The 21,461-nt window shown below is 44.0% G+C and overlaps 1 protein-coding gene across 2 annotated transcripts in view; it reads right to left on the reverse strand.

The window, feature by feature from the left end:
* JADE1 (jade family PHD finger 1) overlaps positions 1 to 21,461 on the reverse strand; it is a 348,115-nt gene that overhangs the window by 149,137 nt on the left and 177,517 nt on the right. The window lies entirely within an intron of this gene.

The following is a 21,461-nucleotide window of genomic DNA, read 5'->3' on the forward strand; positions in this document are numbered from 1 at the left end:
TAAAGCCATTTTAATAATGGCTTATGGACTTTTTTTAGGAAGCTAGCCAAACCTTTTTTAAGCCCTGCTAAGCTAACTGCTTTTACTACATTCTCTGGTAACAAATTGCAGAGTTTACACGTTGAGTGAAGAAATATTTTCTCCAATTCATTTTAAATTTACTACTTTGCAGCTTCATCACATGTCCTCTAGTCCTAGTATTTTTGGAAAGAGTAAACAGTGCTTCACGTCTAGCCCTTTCACGTCACTCATTATAGACCTCTATCATATCTCCTCATAGCCATCTTTTCTCCAAGCTGTAGAGCCCTAGCCGCTTTAGCCTTTCCTCATAAGGAAATCATCCCATCCCCTTTATCATTTTCATCGCCCTCCTCTGTACCTTTTCTAATTCCACTACATCCTTTTTGAGACGTGGTGACCAGAACTGCACACAATATTCGAGGTGCGGTCACACCATGGAGCGATAAAAAGGCATTATATAACATGGAGGAGTGGCCTAGTGGTTAGGGTGGTGGACTTTGGTCCTGGGGAACTGAGGAATTGAGTTTGATTCCCAGCACAGGCAGCTCCTTGTGACTCTGGGCAAGTCACTTAACCCTCCATTGCCTGCCGCATTGAGCCTGCCATGAGTGGGAAAGCGCGGGGTACAAATGTAACAAAAATTTAAAAATAAATAAATAAATCCTCATTTTTGTTTTCCATTGCTTTCCTAATAATACCTAATGTTCTATTTGCTTTGTTAGCCACTGCTGCACACTAAGCAGAGGGTTTCAACATATCAACAATGACACCTAGATCCCTTTCCTGGTTGGTGACTCCTAATGTGGAACCTTGCATCACGTAGCCATAGTTTGGGTTCCTCTTTCCTACATGCATCACTTGCTCACATTAAACATCATCTGCCATTTGGATACCCAGTCTCCCAGTCTCGTAAGGTCCTCTTATATTTTTTCACAATCCTTTTGCAATTTGACAACTTTGAATAATGTTGTCAGCAAATTTAATTACCTCACTAATTACTCACATCTCTAGATCATTTATAAATATAAAAAAATAAAAGCAGTGGTCCCAGCACAGATCCCTGGGGAACCCCACCATCTACCCTTCTCCACTGAGAATACTGACCATTTAACCTCACTCTTGGTTTTATATACAAATCAACCTATGCATCCAGCTTCTCCTATATAAGTACAAAACTATGGAACGCACTGCCAAAAGGAGTGAAAATAATCTACGACCATCTAAACTTCAGGAAATCATTAAAAACCTACCTGTTCAAAAGGGCATACACTATTGACCCAACACAGATGCCAACATCCTACAACACAGCAAACCCAACGATCATATTGGACACTATCTAATCTTCCCTCTCTCTGACCCCTTCATGCCTGAAAGAAACAGACCCTTATTCGACCACAATATCTTCTTGTATTTGTTTCTCTACCGGTCTTGGCAAATGCTTACGGTACTATGTAAGCCACATTGAGCCTGCAAATAGGTGGGAAGATGTGGGATACAAATGTAATAAATAAATATCTTTTAACCAGTTAACCATAATAGAACACTACATCCTATGCCATGACTCTCTAATTTCCACTGGAGTCTTACATGAGGTACTCTCTCAAATGCCTTTTGAAATTCCAGATATACAATATCGACCAGCTCACCTTTATCTACATGTTTGTTCACCCCTTCAAAGAAATGTAATAGATTGGTGAGGCAAGATCTCCTTTAACTAAATCCATGTTGGCTTTGTCTCATTAAACCATGCCTTTGAATATGCTCTGTAATTTTTATTTCTTTATAATAGTCTCTACCATTTTGCCCGGCACCAACGGCAGACTCTCTCATCTATAATTTCCCGGATCACCTCTGGAACCTTCTTAAAAAAAATAATCGGCATTACATCGGCCACCCTCCAATCTTCCAGTACCATGCTTGATTTTAAAGATGAACTGCATATTACTAACAAAAGTTCTGCATGTTCAATTTTCAATTCCATCAGTACTCTGGGAAAAATACAATCTGGTCCAAGTGATTTGGTACTCTTCAATTTGTAAAACTGTCATTATCTTTCAGAATTAAAGAGATTTCATTCAGTTTCTCTGAGTCATCAGTTTTGAATATCTTTTCTGGCACAGGTATCTCTCCCAAATCTTCCTCAGTGAAGACCGAAGCAAATAATTCATTTAATCTCTCTGCTATGGCTTGTCTTCCCCGAGTGCCCCTTTTATCCCTCAGTCATCTAGTAGTACAACTGATTATTTTGCCAGCTTCTTGCTTTTAAAGTACCTTTAAAAAAACTGTTTACTGTGTTTTTGCCTCCAACAAAATATTTTTTTTCAAAGTCCCTCTTTGCCTTCCATATCAGTGCTTTGCATTTGATTTGCCATTCCTTATGATGTTTCTTATTATTTTCAACCAGATCATTCCTCCATTTTCTGAAGGATTCTCGTTTAATTCTAACAGCTTCCTTCACCTCACTTTTTAACCATGCCAGCTGTCGTTTGGTCTTCCTTCCTCCTTTTTTAATACATGGAAAATATTTGGCCTGGGCTTCCAGGACGGTATTTTTGAACAGTATCCATGCCCGATGTAAATTTTTTGACTTCTGCAGCTGCTCCTTTGTTTTTTTTTTTTTTTTCACCGTTCTCATTTTATCATAGTCTCCTTTTTGAAAGTTACCTGGTCTACTATGGTCTCTACTGTAACCTCGCTACCGGGATACCCTATCTTCCCTGTTTTGGTTATATCTTTGAAAGATACCTTGTTCAGAGCCATGAGCTTTTGAACGACTGTCCTATATGGTATAGAAAAGAACAGCTACCAGTCTCATGCTGGCTCTAACATGTAACCATCATGGATAATATCCGTGACCCACTGGTCTGATGTAATATCAACCAACTCCTTGTAATTAAGGGAAAGGTGACCCCCAATGATTTCAAGAGTGAACCTGCACCCTATCAGTGAGAGGCACGAGAAGCAGAAGATTTGAAGGATTGCTGGAAGCTGTGCTTCTCAGGAAAAAAAAAGGACTGCTTTGGCTAATATCTGGGCCTGGGTCAAAGGATGCCCAAGGCTTGTAACACTTCATATCCTTCAGTTGAGGGCCAGATTGTGAAGACCTAAAGGACTCTTTTTAAGGCCTGCCCTCGGGCAAACACTGGAGAATCTCCTAGATCCTTTTTCCAGATCTTCCCAAAAAGGAGCTGAACCCTAATGGGGAGCTTGGTGAGATACATCGACTGACCAATGGTGGAGCCAAAGAAAACGTTTGGCAGCGACTGACAAAGATCTCTGTTTAGCCAAAGCTCTATCAGATCATACAAGGCATCAGATATGCCAACCCAGTTTCCATAGCAGAAAACTACAAGGAGGAATTCGAGTTAGGCAAAGAATCAACAGCACTGAAGTAATGTGTTTGATAATATTTATGTCCTAAGTTACTGTAACTCTTAACCGAACTGTGTTAACTTCTGAACTTGTGATCCACTTTGAATCACGGTTGAAATAAGGCACAATAAAAAATACTGGACTGGAAAAGTCTGAAGTGAGAACAAGGCCAGTGCTCGGCAGACTACTACAGTCTGTGCCTTGAAAATGGCAAGGACAAATCAAAAGTAAATATGCATATGTAGTGTCGCATCACACCTTATCTTGATGGGCAGACTGGATGAATCATACAGAGAACGTGCTTACCTGTTGCAGGTATTCTCCAAGGACAGCAGGCCAGTCATTCTCACATGTGGGTGACATCATCTATGTCACCTGGTGCAGAACGCTTTCACAGGGTAAATAGCTTTAAGAGCACAAGCCAGCATCTCCACCACTCATGAACAAGTGACTTCTTGCCCATGAGAGCATGAAACCAGCAGTACAGTAAAATAGCTACACAAAAACAACTCTAAGGAGAAGTGGGAGGGTATGTGAGAATGATTGGCATGCTATCGTCGGAGAATACCTGCTACAGGTAAACATCTTTGTTTTCTCTGAGGAAAAGCAGGCCATGTCAATCAAACGTGGGAATCCCTAGCTACCAGGCTCAACGAAAACAGGACAATTGAAACTTGAAATGGCAACTGCAAATACTAATTAAACAAACTATATAGATACTGTGCGAGTGTGCAGCCTAGAACAGAACAAAACGGACCTAGGAGGATGGAGTTGTATTCTAGACTTCAAATTCTGCAAAACTGTCTGTCCAGACAGATTATCCTGCTCAAGGCAATAGTGAGATGTGAATATGTGCACCGAAGACCACGTTGCTGCCTTGCAAATCTCTTCTATATAGGCTGATCTCATGTGGTCTACAGACACAGCCATGGCTCTGACATTTGAATCATGTCAAGGCTCACAGAGTCAGCCCAGCTTGAGCTTAAGTGAAAGAAATGCAATCTGCCAGCCAGCTAGAGATTGTGCATTGACCCTCATCCTGTTTGGATCAAAAGAAACAAAAGCTGAGTGGACTGCCTGTAGGCCCTAGTCCACTCCAAGTAAAAGGCCAATGCTAGCTTGCAGTCCAAGGTATGAAGTGCACTTTCGCCAGGATGGGCATGAGGTTTGGAAAAAAATGCTAGAAGAATAGACTGGTTCAGATGGAACTCCCTTAGGCAGGAACTTAGGGTGCATGCAGAGAACTACTCTGTTATGATGAAATTTAGTGTAAGGTGGATACACTACTAGGGCCTGAAGCTCACTGACCCTGCAAGTTGAATTAACAGCCACCAAAAACAAGGCCTTCCAGGTCAAGTATTTCAGATGACAGGAATCCAGTGGCTCAAAATGAGCTTTTGTTGGCTGAGTAACAACGACATTGAGGTCCCAAGACATAGGTGGAGATTTGACAGGGGGCTTTGTCAACAGCAAACCTCTCATAAAGCGAACTAGAGGCTGTCCAGAGATGGGTTTACCTTCTACATGGTGATGGTAAGCACTAATTACAGAGATGAACCCTTACAGAATTGGTCTTAAGACCAGACACAGAGGTGTAGAAGGTATTTAAACAGGGCCTGTGTAGATCAAGAAAGAGGATCTGGGGCCTTGCCCTCAGATCAAACAGCAAACCTCTGCCATTTTAAAGAACACCTCTTGGTGGAATCTTTCCTGGAAGTCAGCAAGACTCTTGAGACACCTTCAGGAAGATGCAAGGAAGCAAATTCTAAGCTCTCAACATCCAGGCTGAGGACCAGGGACTGGAGGATGGAATGCAAAAGAGATCCCACATTCTGCAGTATGGAAAAAACTGTACCCTCTAAGGTACTTCAGAGGATAACTTCAGAAAAAGAATTGGATCTGTCTGCGCTAATACAGAGCAATCAGGATCATGGTTCCATGGTCTTGCTTGAGTTTAAGCGAAGGCTTTCCCGCGAGAGGGATGGAAGGATACGCAAAAAGAAGACCATTCCCTCAATGCAGAAGGAAGGCATCCAAAGCTAGTCTGTCATGTGCCCTGACCCTGAAACAGTACCGAGGGACTCTGTGACTGTAAAGAGTGGCAAAGAGATCCACCAACGGGGTGCCTTACACTTGGAACATCTCATGAGCAACACCAACTTGACACAATCACCAGCATCTTGTGAAGACCGGCAATGCTGATGCTGCATAGCTGCTAGCACCATGTACCGAGGAGCATCAATACTGATGTTTCGTCGTCGATACACAATGTCGGTGCGGAACTGCTCAACACTAGTTGGTCCCAGGGCACTGGTAAAGCGGCCGATGTGAATGCCTGCAGCCCCTGCATCTGGAACAGATTGAATAGTCATAGAAACCTATATTACTGATGCCGAAAGATCAGACTGAGATGGTCAACTCATATAGATTGGTTTCAATCACTGGACACAGTGATTAGTGCACAAAACGATTCCAATGTACGAAGAACATTTTAACATGTTTAGTGACTTTGGGAATATTTTGTGGGAAAAAACCAGACCAAAGGGCTGAGTGGCTTGGGGAGGGAGGTAAATTTAGAGTATATTTGAAAAGGGTCAAGGTAACTGCGCTGAATCAAGGCCCAAGAAGCTGAAGGTCGAAAAAAATTTTTTTGTAAGTCTGAAACGCCCAAAACTTACTAGGGCACACAAAGTCGAGGAAACTTTAAAAAGATGTGAAAAAGGAAGGCACTACAAAAAGAAAAAAATTTGGTGCACTGAGGTAAATTTCTCATTCCATTATCATCCTTTGTGTCAGGTGTTCAGCGCTGCGTGCGTCTGGTAGCGCTATACAAATGCTAATAATAATAATCATCCTGCCACAACAGCTCACATGCATGGGAAGTACTGAATTTTTAAAGAAATAGGGTAGCAGAAAGTTAAAGTTGTCTTAAGGGCCGCCTTCCTGAAGTGAAAATCTTTCGTGGCCTGAACATCCAACTCATAATGCTTGATAAAAGAGTAAAAAGTTGTTCAGGTAGCCACATTACAAATATCTCCTGGGATGTTTGCTCTGGTCTTATTCAGATCAAGAGAGGCATGAATGTGAACAGAATGGACTGAAGACTAATAGGTGAAGATTGGAAGGTAGCCAATATAGTGCCAACTTTTTAAAAGGGGTTCAAGGGATGATCTGGGAAATTACAGATCAGTAAGCCCGTCAGTGCCGGATAAAACAGTGGAAACAAAGAACACAATTATGGAACACACAAATAAACATAGTTTAATGGGATAGAGTCAGCATCGGTTCAGCAAACATAAGAACATAACATAAGAGCAGCCATACTGGGTCAAACCAATGGTCCATCTAGCCCAGTATCCTGCTTCCAACAGTGGCCAAGAAACCCAAATGGTGGCAACATTCCATGCTACAAAATCCCAGGGCAAGCAGTTCCTTCCCCATGTTTTTCCCCATAGCAGACTATGGACTTTTCCTCCAGGAATTGGTCCAAACCTTTTTTAAAACCAGATATACTAACCGCCGATACCTCTTCCTCCAGCAAAGAGTTCCAGAGCTTAGCCGTTCGTTGAGTGAAATTTTTTTTTACTCCTATTTGTTTTAAAAGTATTTCCATGTAACTTCCTTGAGAGTCCCCAAGTCTTGTACTTCAGAATGAGTAAAAAATCGATTTACTTCTACTTGTTCTACACCACTCAGGATTTCGTAGACCTCAATCATTTCTACATAGTAACAAAGTACTACATAGTAACATAGTACTACATACATATCTACATAGTAACGTAGTACTACTCCACCATAACCACACCATACTGCACTCTTCCCATTTCAGAAAATTTGAAGATTCTTGGAGTCACCATTGATCGAAACCTCACACTCGATACCCACGTGAAGAACACGACAAAAAAGATGTTCTACTCGATGTGGAAACTCAAAAGAGTAAAACCTTTCTTCCCGAGAAACATTTTCCGTACCCTGGTACAGTCAATGGTAATAAGTAATCTGGACTACTGTAACACTCTGGAGTTTTTTTTAATAGTCTGTTCTTTGCAGCCAGCATACAAACAGCCCAGAATACCGCAGCCAGACTCATATTTGGAAAAACCAAATACGAAAGTGCGAAACCCTTAAGAGAGAAACTTCACTGGCTCCCTCTCAAGGAACGCATTGAGTTTAAGATCTGCACGACCGTACACAAAATCATTCACGCAGATGCCCCACTCTACATGTTAAACCTAGTGGACCTGCCGCCCAGAAATGCCAAAAGATCAGCCCGCAAATTCCTCAATCTGAACTTCCCCAGCTGTAAAAGACTTAAATATAAGCAGGCATACGCCACTACCTTCTCGTACAGAAGTACAAAGCTATGGAACGCACTACCCACAGCCCTGAAAACCATGGACAATCTAATCAACTTTCGCAAATCCTTGAAGACACATCTCTTCAACAAACCCTACAAAAAGAACCCTTAATGACACAAATCACCACCCAACCCACTCAAGTATCAAAATACACCTCTTACACCACCCTTACACCTCCTTCTCTAATTCCTCATACATCTTCTGCTTAATACCGATTGTATACCAGATCCTGTCATGACTATGTCATAACAACACTCTGTAAGCCACATTGAGCCTGTAAATAGGTGGGATAATGTGGGGTACAAATGCAATAAATAAATAATAATAGTAGATGATGGCAGAGAAAGACCTGTATGGTCCATCCAGTCTCCCCAACAAGATAAACTCACCATCCAGTCTGCCCAACAAGATAAACTCATATGTGCTACTTTATGTGTATATCTGACCTTGATTTGTATATGCCATTTTTAGGGCACAGACCGAAGAAGTATGTCCAGCACTAGCCCCACCTCCCAACCACTAGTCCTGCCTCCAACCACCGGCTCTGTAACCCAATCTCCGCTAAGCTTCCGAGGATCCATTCCTTCTGAACAGGATTCCTTTATGTTTATCCCACGCATTTTTGAATTCTGTTACCGTTTTCATCACCACCACCTCCCACGGGAGGGCATTACAAGCATCCACCACTCTCTCCGTGAAAAAATACTTCTGACATTTTTCTTGAGCCTGCCCTCCTTCAATCTCATTTCATGTCCTCTAGTTCTACGCCTTCCCATCTACGGAAAAGGCTCGTTTGCAGATTAATACCTTTCAAATATTTGAACGTCTATATCATATCACCCCTGTTTCTCCTTTCCTCCAGGATAAACATGATCAGGTCAGGAAGTTTCTCCTCATACGTCTTGTAATGCAAATCCCATACCATTCTTGTAGCTTTTCTTTGCACCGCTTCGATTCTTTTTACATCCTTAGCAAGATACAGCCTCCAAAACTGAACACAATACTCCAGAGGTGTGGCCTCACCAACAACTTATACAGGGGCATCAACACCTCCTTTCTTCTGCTGGTCACACCTCTCTCTATACAGCCTAGCAACCTTCTAGCTACGGCCACCACCTTGTCGCACTGTTTCGTCACCTTCAGATTCTCAGATACTATCACCTCAAGATCCCTCTCCCCTTATGTACATATCAGACTCTCACCGCCTAACACATACGTCTCCCGTGGATTTCTACTCCCTAAGTGCATCACTTTGCATTTCTTCACAATGAATTTTAATTGCCAGACCATTCTAGCTTTTTCATGTTTTCCACTTCCTCCCAGGTGTCCACTCTGTTACAAATCTTAGTACCATCCACAAAAAGGCAAACTTTACCTTGTAACCCTTCAGCAATATCACTCACAAATATATTGAACAGAATCATCCCCAGCACCAATCCCTGAGGCACTCCACTACTCACCTTTCCCTCATCCGAGCGAATTCCATTTACCACCACACTCTGGCGTCTGTCCGTCAACCAGTTCCTAATCCAGTTCACCACGTCAGGTCCTATCTTCAACCTGTCCAATTTATTCAAGAGCCTCCTGTGGAGAACCGTGTCAAAAGCTTTGCTGAAATCTAATCTCCCCTCATCCGTCTCTTTTCCATGCTGAAAAGCCCCAACCTCTTTAGCCTTTCCTCATACGAGAGGAGTTCCATCCCTTTTATCATTTTGCTCGCTTTTCTTTGAACCTTTTCTAATTCCGCTATATCTTTTTTTTTTTTTTTTTTGAGGCATTACAGTATTTTCGATCTTATTTAGCATCCTGTTTGCTTTTTTGGCCGCCGCCGCACACTGAGCAGAAGATTTCAGCATATTATCTACAACACCCAGATCTTTTTCTTGAGTGCTGACCCCCCAAGAAGGACCCTAGCATCAGGTAACTATGATCTGCATAATTCTTTCCAATGTGCATCACTTTTTATTGTTCATCTGCCGTTTGGATGCCCTGTCTTCCAATCTCCTAAAGTCTTCATGCAACATTTCACAATCTGAACGTGTTTTAACAACCTTTTGTATCATCTGCAAATGTAATCACCTCACTCGTCATTCCATTTCCATATCATTTATAAATATATTAAATAGTACCGGTCCCAGTACCAATCCCTGCAGCACTCCACTTTTCACCCTCTTCCATTGAGAGAAATGACCATTTAACCTTACCCTCTGTTTTCTGTCCAATAACCTGGTCTCCTATCCCATGACTCTAATTTTCTTAGGAGTCTCTCATGAAGAACTTTATCAAAAGCTTTCTGAAAATCTAGATAAAAATGAAGCACTACTACTACTACTATTTAGCATTTCTATAGCGCTACAAGGCGTACGCAGCGCTGCACAAACATAGAAGAAAGACAGTCCCTGCTCAAAGAGCTTACAATCTAATAGACAAAAAATAAAGTAAGCAAATCAAATCAATTAAGGTGTACAGGAAGGAGGAGAGGAAGGTAGGTGGAGGCGAGTGGTTACAAGTGGTTACGAGTCAAAAGCAATGTTAAAGAGGTGGGCTTTCAGTCCAGATTTAAAGGTGGCCAAGGATGGGGCAAGACGTAGGGGCTCAGGAAGTTTATTCCAGGCGTAGGGTGCAGCGAGACAGAAGGCGCGAAGTCTGGAGTTGGCAGTAGTGGAGAAGGGAACAGATAAGAAGGATTTATCAATGGAGCGGAGTGCACGGGAAGGGGTGTAGGGAAGGACGAGTATGGAGAGATACTGGGGAGCAGCAGAGTGAGTACATTTATAGGTTAGTAGAAGACGTTTGAACAGGATGCGAAAACGGATAGGGAACCAGTGAAGCGACTTGAGAAGAGAGCTAGTATGAGTAAAGCGACCCTGGCGGAAGATAAGACGGGCAGCAGAGTTTTGAATCGATTGGAGAGGGGAGAGGTGACTAAGTGGGAGGCCAGCAAGAAGCAGATTGCAGTAGTCTAAACGAGAGGTGACAAGGGTGTGGATGAGGGTTTTGGTAGAGTGCTCGGAAAGAAAGGGGCGGATTTTACGGATGTTGTAAAGAAAGAAACGACAGGTCTTGGTGATCTGTTGGATATGAGCAGAGAAGGAGAGAGAAGAGTCAAAGATGACCCCAAGGTTTCGAGCTGAGGAGACAGGGAGAATGACAGAGCCATCAACAGAAATGGAAAACGGGGGGAGTGGGGAGGTGGGGTTGGGGGGAAAAATGAGACGCTCGGTTTTGGTCATGTTTAATTTCAGGTGGCGTTGAGACATCCAGACAGCAATTTCAGACAAGCACGCTGAAACTTTGGTTTGGATGCAAGGTGAGATATCAGGGGTAGAAAGGTAGATTTGGGAGTCATCAGCATAGAGATGGTAGGAAAAGCCATGGGATGAGATTAATGAACCAAGGGAAGAAGTGTAGATAGAAAAGAGGAGGGGACCAAGAACAGAACCCTGAGGTACGTCGACAGGCAGAGGGATAGAAGTAGAAGAGGATCCACCAGAGTGAACACTAAAGGTGCGGAGGGAGAGGTAGGAAGAGAACCAGGAAAGGACGGAGCCCTGGAATCCAAGTGAGGACAGGGTATCGAGAAGTATGCTGTGATCGACAGTGTCAAAAGCAGCGGAAAGATCAAGAAGAATGAGGATGGCAAATTGGTGAAGCAAGACTTCCCTTGGCTGAACCTATGCTGTCTCTGTCTCATTAAACCATGTTTATGGGAATCACGTGATGCAGTGTGAGAGTTAGGACGTTTGTCTCTATCGCTCCAGGGTAATCGTGTCTAAATCACCCCACCCCCTCCTCCATGAATTGAAGATAGCTCCTACCGGGACTTTCTTGCTCCTCACTTGTTGAGGAAATACCTATGGACAAATATTTTTTTTTCCCTTTGCGAAGCAAGATGTCCGGTAAGGGGCAGAAAAAAGTAGCGCCCAAAACTCGTGCTGCTGAGGCCAAGATGTCGGATGAAACAGTTAACATAGGCACCGTGTTTATGGAGCAACAGTTATCGCAACTCACTGCGCCAGTCAGGAAAGTGATGGAGCCTCGTTTTGAGCGATTGTCAGGGCAAATAGCTAATATAGAGGTGCTCCTGGTGGAGACAACACATAGCACAGGTGAACTGGAACAGTGGGCATCCTCTTTGGAAGACAAGAGTAAGTTGGACGATCTCAAGAATCGCTCCCATCGGAGCAACCTAACATTTGTGAGCTTGCTTGAACACATAGCAGAACGATCACTGGCATCGGAAGAGTGATTATCCTCTGAATTTGCACTGTCAGACAGTGCAGGTCCACTATGTTCAGAAAGAGCCCACCATATAGGCTGTGTTCAGGAAGGCAGGAAACGGCCGAGAGTAATGATCAACGAAGTCCATAACTACATCCTCAATACTAAGATACTGCATGGTTATCGTCAGAAGCGAGAAACTCTAAATTAAGAAGGTGAAAACAAATGATTTCCAAGACTATTCAATCTCCTTACAAGAGAGATGCAGGAAATTCACTCCTCTTTGTGCAGCATTGTACAAAAAAAACCATCCATTTTTTATTACTTTATCCGGCCATTTAAAAAATTTGCTTGAATGGCCAGTGGACCTCATAGCACAAATGAAGGTAACATAGTAACATAGTAGATGACAGCAGAAAAAGACCTGCACGGTCCATCCAGTCTGCCCAACAAGAGAAACTCATGTGTGCTACTTTTTGCGTATATCTTACCCAGCTGTATCTCTCCACACCAGACATCACTGCGGAAACCCAGGCCAAGGTATCGGTCTGCTTATCCGACATTGCTGCATGGATATCCAACCGCCACCTGAAACTGAACATGGCCAAGACCAAGCTTATCGTCTTTCCACCTAAACCTACTTCTCCTCTTCCTCCGCTCTCGATCTCAGTTGATAACACCCTCATCCCTCCCCATCTCATCCGCCCGCAACTTCGGAGTTATCTTCGACTCCTCCCTCTCCTTCTCTGCGCATATCCAGCAGACAGCCAAGACCTGTCGATTATTCCTCTTTAACATCAACAAAATTCGCCCTTTCCTCTCTGAGCACACCAACCGAACTCTCATCCACGCTCTCATTACCTCTCGCCTTGACTACTGCAACCTACTCCTCACTGGCCTCCCACTTAACCATCTATCCCCCCTTCAATTCATTCAGAACTCTGCTGCATGTCCTATATTCCGCCTGAACCGATATACTCATATCACCCCTCTCCTCAGGTCACTTCACTGGCTTCCGATCAGATACCGCATACAGTTCAAGCTTCTCCTTCTTACCTACAAATGCACTCAGTCTGCAGCCCCTCATTACCTCTCTACCCTCATCTCCCCTTACGTTCCTGCCTGAAACCTCCGCTCACAGGACAAATCCCTCCTCTCAGTGCCCTTCTCCACCACCGCCAACTCCAGGCTCCGCCCATTCTGCCTCGCCTCACCCTATGCTTGGAATAAAATTCCCGAGCCCTTACGCCAAGCCACCTCCCTACCCATCTTCAAATCCTTACTCAAAGCCCACCTCTTCAATGTTGCTTTCGGCACCTAACCTTTATACCTTTCAGGAAATCTAGACTGCCCCAATCTGACGACCCCTACTTGACTGTTTGTACATTGTCCTTTAGATTGTAAGCTCTTTGAGCAGGGACTGTCCTTCTATGTTAAATTGTACAGCGCTGCGTAACCCTAGTAGCACTTTAGAAATGTCAAATAGTAGTAGTAGTGATTTGTAACTGTCATTTTCAGGGCACAGACCGTACAACTCTGCCCAGCACTATCCCCTCCTCACAACCACCAGCTCTGGCACAGACCGTATAAGTCTGCCCAGCACAATTCCCGCCTCCCACCACCGGCTCTGGCACAGACCGTATAAGTCTGGCAGGCACTATCCCCGCTTCCCAACCACCAACCCCGCCTCCCACCACCAGCTCTGCCACCCAATCTCAGCTAAGCTCCTGAGGATCCATTTTTTCTGAACAGGATTCCTTTATGTTTATCCCACGCATGTTTGAATTCCGTTACCGTTTTCCTCTCCACCACCTCCTGCGGGAGGGCATTCCAATCATCCACCACTCTCTCCGTAAAAAAATACTTCCTGACATTTTTTTTTGAGTCTGCCCCCCCCCCCCTTCGATCTCATTTCATGCCCTCTAGTTCTGCCGCCTTCCCATCTCCGAAAAAGGTTCATTTGCGGATTAATATCTTTCAAATACTTGAATGTCTATCATATCACCCGTTTCTCCTTTCCTCCAGGGTATAAATGTTCAGGTCCGCAAGTCTCTCCTCATACATCTTGTAACGCAAATCCCATACCATCCTCGTAGCTTTTCTTTGCACTGCTTCAATTCTTTTTACATCCTTAGTAAGATATGGGCTCCAAAACTGAACACAATATTCCAGGTGGGGCCTCACCAACGATTTGTACAGGGGCATTAACACCTCTTTTCTTCTGCTGGTCATTCCCCTCTCTATACAGCCTAGCAACCTTCTACTTACAGCCACTGCCTTGTCACACTGTTTCGTTGCCTTCAGATCCTCAGATCCTATCACCCCAAGATCCCTCTCCCCGTCGGTACCTATCAGACTCTCACCACCTAACTCATACGTCTCCCGTGGATTTCTACTCCCTAAGTGCATCACTTTGCATTTCTTCGCATTGAATTTTAATTGCCAAGCCTTAGACCATTCTTCTAGCTTTCGCAGATCCTTTTTCAAGTTTTCTACTCCCTCCCGGGTTTCCACTCTGTTACAAATCTTAGTATCATCCGCAAAAAGGCAAACTTTACCTTCTAACCCTTCGGCAATGTCACTCACAAATATATTGAACAGAATCGGCCCCAGCACCGATCCCTGAGGCACTCCACTACTCACATTTCCCTCCTCCGAGCGAATTCCATTCACCACCACCCTCTGGCGTCTGTCCGTCAACCAGTTCCTTATCCGGTTCACCACTTCGGGTCCTATCTTCATCCCGTCAAGTTTATTTAAGAGCCTCCTGTGGGGAACCATGTCAAAAGCTTTGCTGAAATCTAGGTAGACACGTTTATTTAAGAGCCTCCTGTGGGGAACCGTGTCAAAAGCTTTGCTGAAATCTAGGTAGATTACGTCTATAGCACATCCCTGATTTAATTCTCCAGTCACCCAGTCAAAGAATTCAATGAGATTCTTTTGGCACGATGTCCCTTTGGTAAAACCATGTTGTTTCGGATCTTGCAACTTATTTGCTTCCAGTAAATTCACTATCCTTTCCTTCAGCATCGCTTCCATTACTTTTCCAATAATCGAAGTGAGGTTCTGGTTCTCTTCCTACCTCTCCCTCCGCACCTTCAGTGCTCACTCTGGTGGATCCTCTTCTAATTCTATCCCTCTGTCTGTCGACGTACCTCAGGGTTCTGTTCTTGGTCCCCTCCTCTTTTCTATCTACACTTCTTCCCTTGGTTCATTAATCTCATCCCATGGCTTTTCCTACCATCTCTATGCTGACTCCCCCCAAATCTACCTTTCTACCCCTGATATCTCACCTTGCATCCAAACCAAAGTTTCAGCGTGCTTGTCTGACATTGCTGTCTGGATGTCTCAGTGCCACCTGAAATTAAACATGACAAAAACCGAGCTTCTCATTTTTCCCCCCAAACCCACCTCCCCACTCCCCCCGTTTTCTATTTCTGTTGATGGCTCTCTCACTCTCCCTGTCTCCTCAGCTCGAAACCTTGGGGTCATCTTTGACGCTTCTTCTCTGCTCATATCCAGCAGATCACCGTCGTTTCTTTCTTTACAACATCCGTAAAATCCGCCCCTTTCTTTCCGAGCACTCTACCAAAACCCTCATCCACACCCTTGTCACCTCTCATTTAGACTACTGCAATCTGCTTCTTGCTGGCCTCCCACTTAGTCACCTCTCCCCTCTCCAATCGGTTCAAAACTCTGCTGCCCGTCTCGTCTTCCGCCAGGGTCGCTTTACTCATACTGCCCCTCTTCTCAAGTCGCTTCACTGGCTCCCTATCCGTTTTCGCATCCTGTTCAAACTTCTTCTACTAACCTATAAATGTACTCACTCTGCTGCTCCCCAGTATCTCTCCACACTCGTCCTTCCCTACACCCCTTCCCGTGCACTCCGCTCCATGGATAAATCCTTCTTATCTGTTCCCTTCTCCACTACTGCCAACTCCAGACTTCGCGCCTTCTGTCTCGCTGCACCCTACGCCTGGAATAAACTTCCTGAGCCCCTATGTCTTGCCCCATCCTTGGCCACCTTTAAATCTAGACTGAAAGCCTACCTCTTTAACATTGCTTTTGACTCGTAACCACTCGCCTCCCCCTACCCTCCTCTCCTCCTTCCTGTACACATTAATTGATTTGATTACTTTATTTTTTGTCTATTAGATTGTAAGCTCTTTGAGCAGGGACTGTCTTTCTTCTATGTTTGTGTAGCGCTGTGTACGCCTTGTAGCACTATAGAAATGCTAAGTAGTAGTAGTAGAGGCTTACCGGCCTGTAGTTTATAGCTTCTTCCCTATCACCACTTTTGTGAAGAGGGACCACATCTGCTGTTCTCCAATCCCACGGAACCTCTCCTGTTTCCAATGATTTATTAAACAAATCTTTAAGAGGACCAGCCAGAACCTCTCTGAGCTCTTTTAATATCCTGGGGTGGATCCCAGGCTTTGTCCATCTTTAGCTTTTCAAGTTGTTTATACACACACTGTTCCGTGAACGGTGCTCTATCTACTATTAGAATTGCCATCACCAAGCTCTTCAGTTATTGATAACCGCTGATTGCTTGTATATTATTTTTGATATACTTCTCTTGGTGGTGGTTTAACTGTAATATGGGATGTAGGTGTCAGCTATTTTGGTACTTTGGGAGTTAATGTTTATTATCTAGAACAGATGCTATGCGCTAGTTTGAAAATGCATGTAAAGAAAGTGGGGGGTGGGACATATTCTGCCACGCTATGGGGTGGTGATATATGTAGGAAGTTCTGGAATTGGGGAGTTGAGATAGGGGGGAGGGCACCACGGTGTTCAGAGAGGGGAGGGATTGTGTCTGGTAAAATCATACTGGAGATTTTCATACATATTTTCACTTGGCTTCTCAGGTCTGGTTGAGGGTTGGGCACCTGGATCATTTTGTTGGATGACTAATGGATCAGATTCTTTATTTATTTATTTATTTAACGTGATGAGTATGGCCACTAAACATATCATTACTTGGAATGTGTGTGGCATAACCTCTCCTGTAAAGCATCTTTGGGGAATAGAAGAGGGGGGGGGGGGGGGTTGCTATATCATCACACAAAGGGCTTTCTTACAAAGCAGAATTTCTCTCTCAAGATAAAGAGGGCAGATATGTTTTGATTAAATTGTGGTTGCAAGGCCAAGAGCTGTTTAAAAGTTAGCAGTATATGGTCCTGTTCACAAAAACATTTTTTTTCATCAGTTAACGAAACTTTGTTTCATATCAATCTACAACGCTGGTCGTATTAGGTGACTTTAATCAGGTGTTCAATCCTACTCAGCATTGCTCCAATACCCCCAACAGAAAAGTGGGAGAAACAAGCAACTAAGACATAATATATTATACAAAAGTTCTTGGCCTAGTAGATTCTTGACATTCTGTACATCCGAATGATCGTGAATATACACACCTCTCCACAGCACATGGCACTTATGTCTTGAATATATATTAAATACTCGTTACCTATTTTTTTCAGTAGCATCTGTGACCACTGGCCCAGAAGAGGTGTCTGGTTGGACATGGATGCCCCTGGCTATTGCCACCCCACCACAAGCTTGAGATTTCCAGCTTATTTGTATACCAATCTAGAATTTAAATGCTATCTCCAAGACAGAGGGGATCAGGTCAATCAAAATAATCACGCACACTTAGACAATCCCTTTTTGTTTTGTTTTGGTCCATGGCAAAGGTGGTACTCCGTGGTGATATTATTGCCTTTGTTGCAGCACGAAATAAGAAAATAGCAACCAACATTTTAAATTTGGAATCACAGCTGCACAAGGCCAAGGTAAAATTAGTCCTTGCCTGATAATTTTCTTTCCATTAGTCCCAACAGACCAATCCAGAGACTTGTGGGTTATGTCCCTCTACAAGCAGGTAGCGATACAGAGAACTTGAGGTTTACTATATGTGGTCATGTGCAGTCAACTTAACCAGTATTTTCGATACCAAAGCAGTGGATGACGAAAGAGGAAGTCCTCTCCTGCCTGCTCCTCAAATGCTCCTGCGGGAGGGTAACACAAGGTTTCCTTTATGTTTTGTTTTGCACTTTTTTTTTTTTTAAAGCCAAAAATCAAATGAAGGAATCTGATGAAACTGAGGCAACTAGAAGAAAACACTCAACCCAGAACAATAAAGGGTGGGCCTCTGGATTGATCTGTTGGGACTAATGGAAAGAAAATTATCAGGTAAAGACTAATTCTACCTTCCATAGCATTCCATAGATCAATCCAGAGACTTGTGGGATGCACCAAAACAGTCCTCAAGTGGGGTGGGGTACTACAACCTCAGCAGATTGGAGCAATGCTCCACAGGCCGTGGTTACATGCACTGCCATGTCAAATCTGGAATGCCTAGCACTGCCATGCCAAGCCTGAAAAGTCTGGTAAGGGAAGGACAGCAGATCAAGTGGGCGATCTGCAAAAGCCATCCACGGCAGGACAGAGGACCAAGTGGCTGAACTGCTAAGGGCAGCCATGGAAGCCAGACGGGACTCGGAAAAGGAAGTCAACTTCGCTCTGGAAGAAAACGCTGCTACCTGCAACGGGAGAGACTGTCCCATACAGAGGACAGCTGAAGAAATTGCCTCTCTCAGCCAACGGCCACTGCGGCACTTGAAGCCAGATCTCCTTTCTTGTGACCAGCCAGAATGAGGGTATGCCGGGAGGCATTTCTCGTAGCAGGTCAGGAATCTGATGATCCTACCGCAGTGTGGGTGTTTCATAAGGAGTTGCTACCTTCCTATATACCTAAGGCTCTCCAGGTTCTGAATATGTCTTCTTCTGTTCCTGCTACTCCTGCATCTGCTAATCTTAAGATGGTGAGCACTAGAAGACCGCTACAGTCTTTAGAAGTGCATAAGGCTATCTAGGAAGTCACTTCTGGTCAGTAGGTCATCCAAGGCACTGTCCCACTATGCAGAGGCGTAGCTAGGTGGGGTGCAAGGGGAGCAGCTGCTCCCCTAAAAGGATTTTGAATAAAATGGCACTTATATGGAAGAGCTCTTCAGCTTCACACTGACGCCTATTCTACAAAAGGTCTCCTCCTCCTGACATCAAAACTGCTATGCCCACATCTGCCAATCTAAAAATGGCGAGCCAGCGTAGCTTTGGAAAGGGTATTGCCTTCTTATGGTCCCGAGCAAAGCAAGAAGCAACGAGCTAACCAACGGAACTCGCTGGTCACTTCCAAATAGTTTAGGAATATATGGTTTAGGAGTATATGGTGAACATCCAAGAAGCGGGAAGAGAAAAAGGTGGAATGGGATGGAAGGCAGAAACCACCGAATGCAGAAAAGACAGGACTGTGTGCACAAGACACCAGTAGAAATCCAGAGGATCTCAAATGGATGAAGTTGGGAGTTCTGAGAACCTGCCTGGACTGGATTGCTAAAGAAAACTATGCTGCCCCAGACATAGTAACATAGTAGATGACTGCAGAAAAAGACCTGCACGGTCCAGTCTGCCCAACAAGATAAAACTCATATGTGCTACGTTTTGTGTATACCTTACCTTGATTTGTATCTGCCATTGTCATGGCATAAGTCTGCCCAGCACTAGCCCCGCCTCCCAACCACCAGCCCCGCCTCCATCCACCAGCTCTAATACTACTACTACTACTCAACATTTCCAAAGCGCTACCAGACTCACGCAGCGCTATACTGCCACCCAATCTCGGCTAAGCTTCTGAGGATCCATTCCTTCTGAACAGGATTCCTTTATGTTTATCCCACGCATGTTTGAATTCTGTTACTGTTTTCATCTCCACCACCTCCCGCAGGAGGGCATTCCAAGTATCCACCACTCTCTCTGTGAAAAAATACTTCCTGACATTTTTCCTGAGTCTGCCCCCCTTCAATCTCATTTCATGTCCTCTCGTTCTACCTCCTTCCCATCTCCGGAAAAGGTTCGTTTGCGGATTTATACCTTTCAAGTATTTGAACGACTGTATCATATCACCTCTGTTTCTCCTTTCCTCCAAGGTATACATGTTCAGGCCCACAAGTCTCTCCTCATACGTCTTGTAACGTAAATCCCATACCATTCTCGTAGCTTTTCTCTGCACCGCTTCTATTTTTTTTTTTTTTACATCTTTCGAAAGATACGGCCTCCAAAACTGAACACAATATTCACCAACGACTTAAACAGAGGCATTAAAACTTCTTTTCTTCTGCTGGTCACACCTTTCTCTATACAGCCTAGCAACCTTCTAGCTATGGCCATCGCCTTGTCACACTGTTTCGTTGCCTTCAGATCCTCAGATACTATCACCCCCAAGATCCCTCTCCCCGTCCGTACCTATTAGACTCTCACCGCCTAACACATACTTCTCCCGTGGATTTCTACTCCCTAAATGCATCACTTTGCATTTCTTCGCATTGAATTTTAATTGCCAAACCTTAGTCCATTCTGCTAGCTTCTGCAGATCTTTTTTCATGTTTTCCACTCCCTCCCGGATGTCTGTTACAGATTTTAGTATCATCCGCAAAAAGGCAAACTATCTTCTAACCCTTCGGCAATGTCACTCACAAATATATTGAACAGAACTGGCCCCAGCACCGATCCCTGAGGCACTCCACTACTCACCTTTCCCTCATCCGAGCGAATTCCATTCACCACCACCCTCTGGAGTCTGTCCGTCAACCAGTTCCTAATCCAGTTCACCACTTTGGGTCCTATCTTCAGCCCATCTAGTTTATTCAAGAGCCTCCTGTGGGGAACCGTGTCAAAAGCTTTGCTGAAATCTAAGTAGATTATATCCATAGCATGTCCCTGATTCAGTTGTCTCGGATCTTGCAACTTGGTTTCCAGGAAATTCACTATCCTTTCCTTCAGCATCGCTTCCATTACTGTTCCAATAACCGAAGTGAGGCTTACCGGCCTGTAGTTTCCATCTTCTTCCCTATCACCACTTTTGTGAAGCGGGACCACAGCCACCATTCTCCATTCCCATGGAACCTCTCCCGTCTCTAAGGATTTATTAAACACATCTTTAATAGGACCTGCCAGAACCTCTCTGAGCTCCCTCAATATCCTGGAGTGGATCCTGTCCGGTCCCACGGCTTTGCCCACCTTTAGATTTTGAAGTTATTCATACACACTCTCTTCCGTGAACAGTATTATATCCACTCCATTTTCATATGTACTTTTTGTCAGTCAATCACGGTCCTCCTCCAGGATTTTCTTCTGTGAAAACAGAACAAAAGTATCTGTTTAGCAAATTTGCTTTTTCTTCATCATTTTCTACATAGCGGTTTGCAGCATCTTTCAGTCTCACAATTCCTTTTTTAGTCTCTCTCGTTTCACTAATATACCTGAAGAAATTTTTGTCACCTCTCCTTACCTTTCTAGCCATTTGTTCTTCCGCTCGCGCTTTCGCCAGACGTATCTCTCTCTTTGCGTCTTTCAGTTTTATCCGGTATTCCTCTCCGTGTTCCTCTTCTTGAGTTTTTCTGTACTTCAGGAACGCCAACTCTTTAA

The sequence above is a fragment of the Microcaecilia unicolor genome, chromosome 2, assembly GCF_901765095.1.
Source record: "Microcaecilia unicolor chromosome 2, aMicUni1.1, whole genome shotgun sequence".
In the NCBI taxonomy this organism is placed as follows: Eukaryota; Metazoa; Chordata; class Amphibia; order Gymnophiona; family Siphonopidae; genus Microcaecilia; species Microcaecilia unicolor.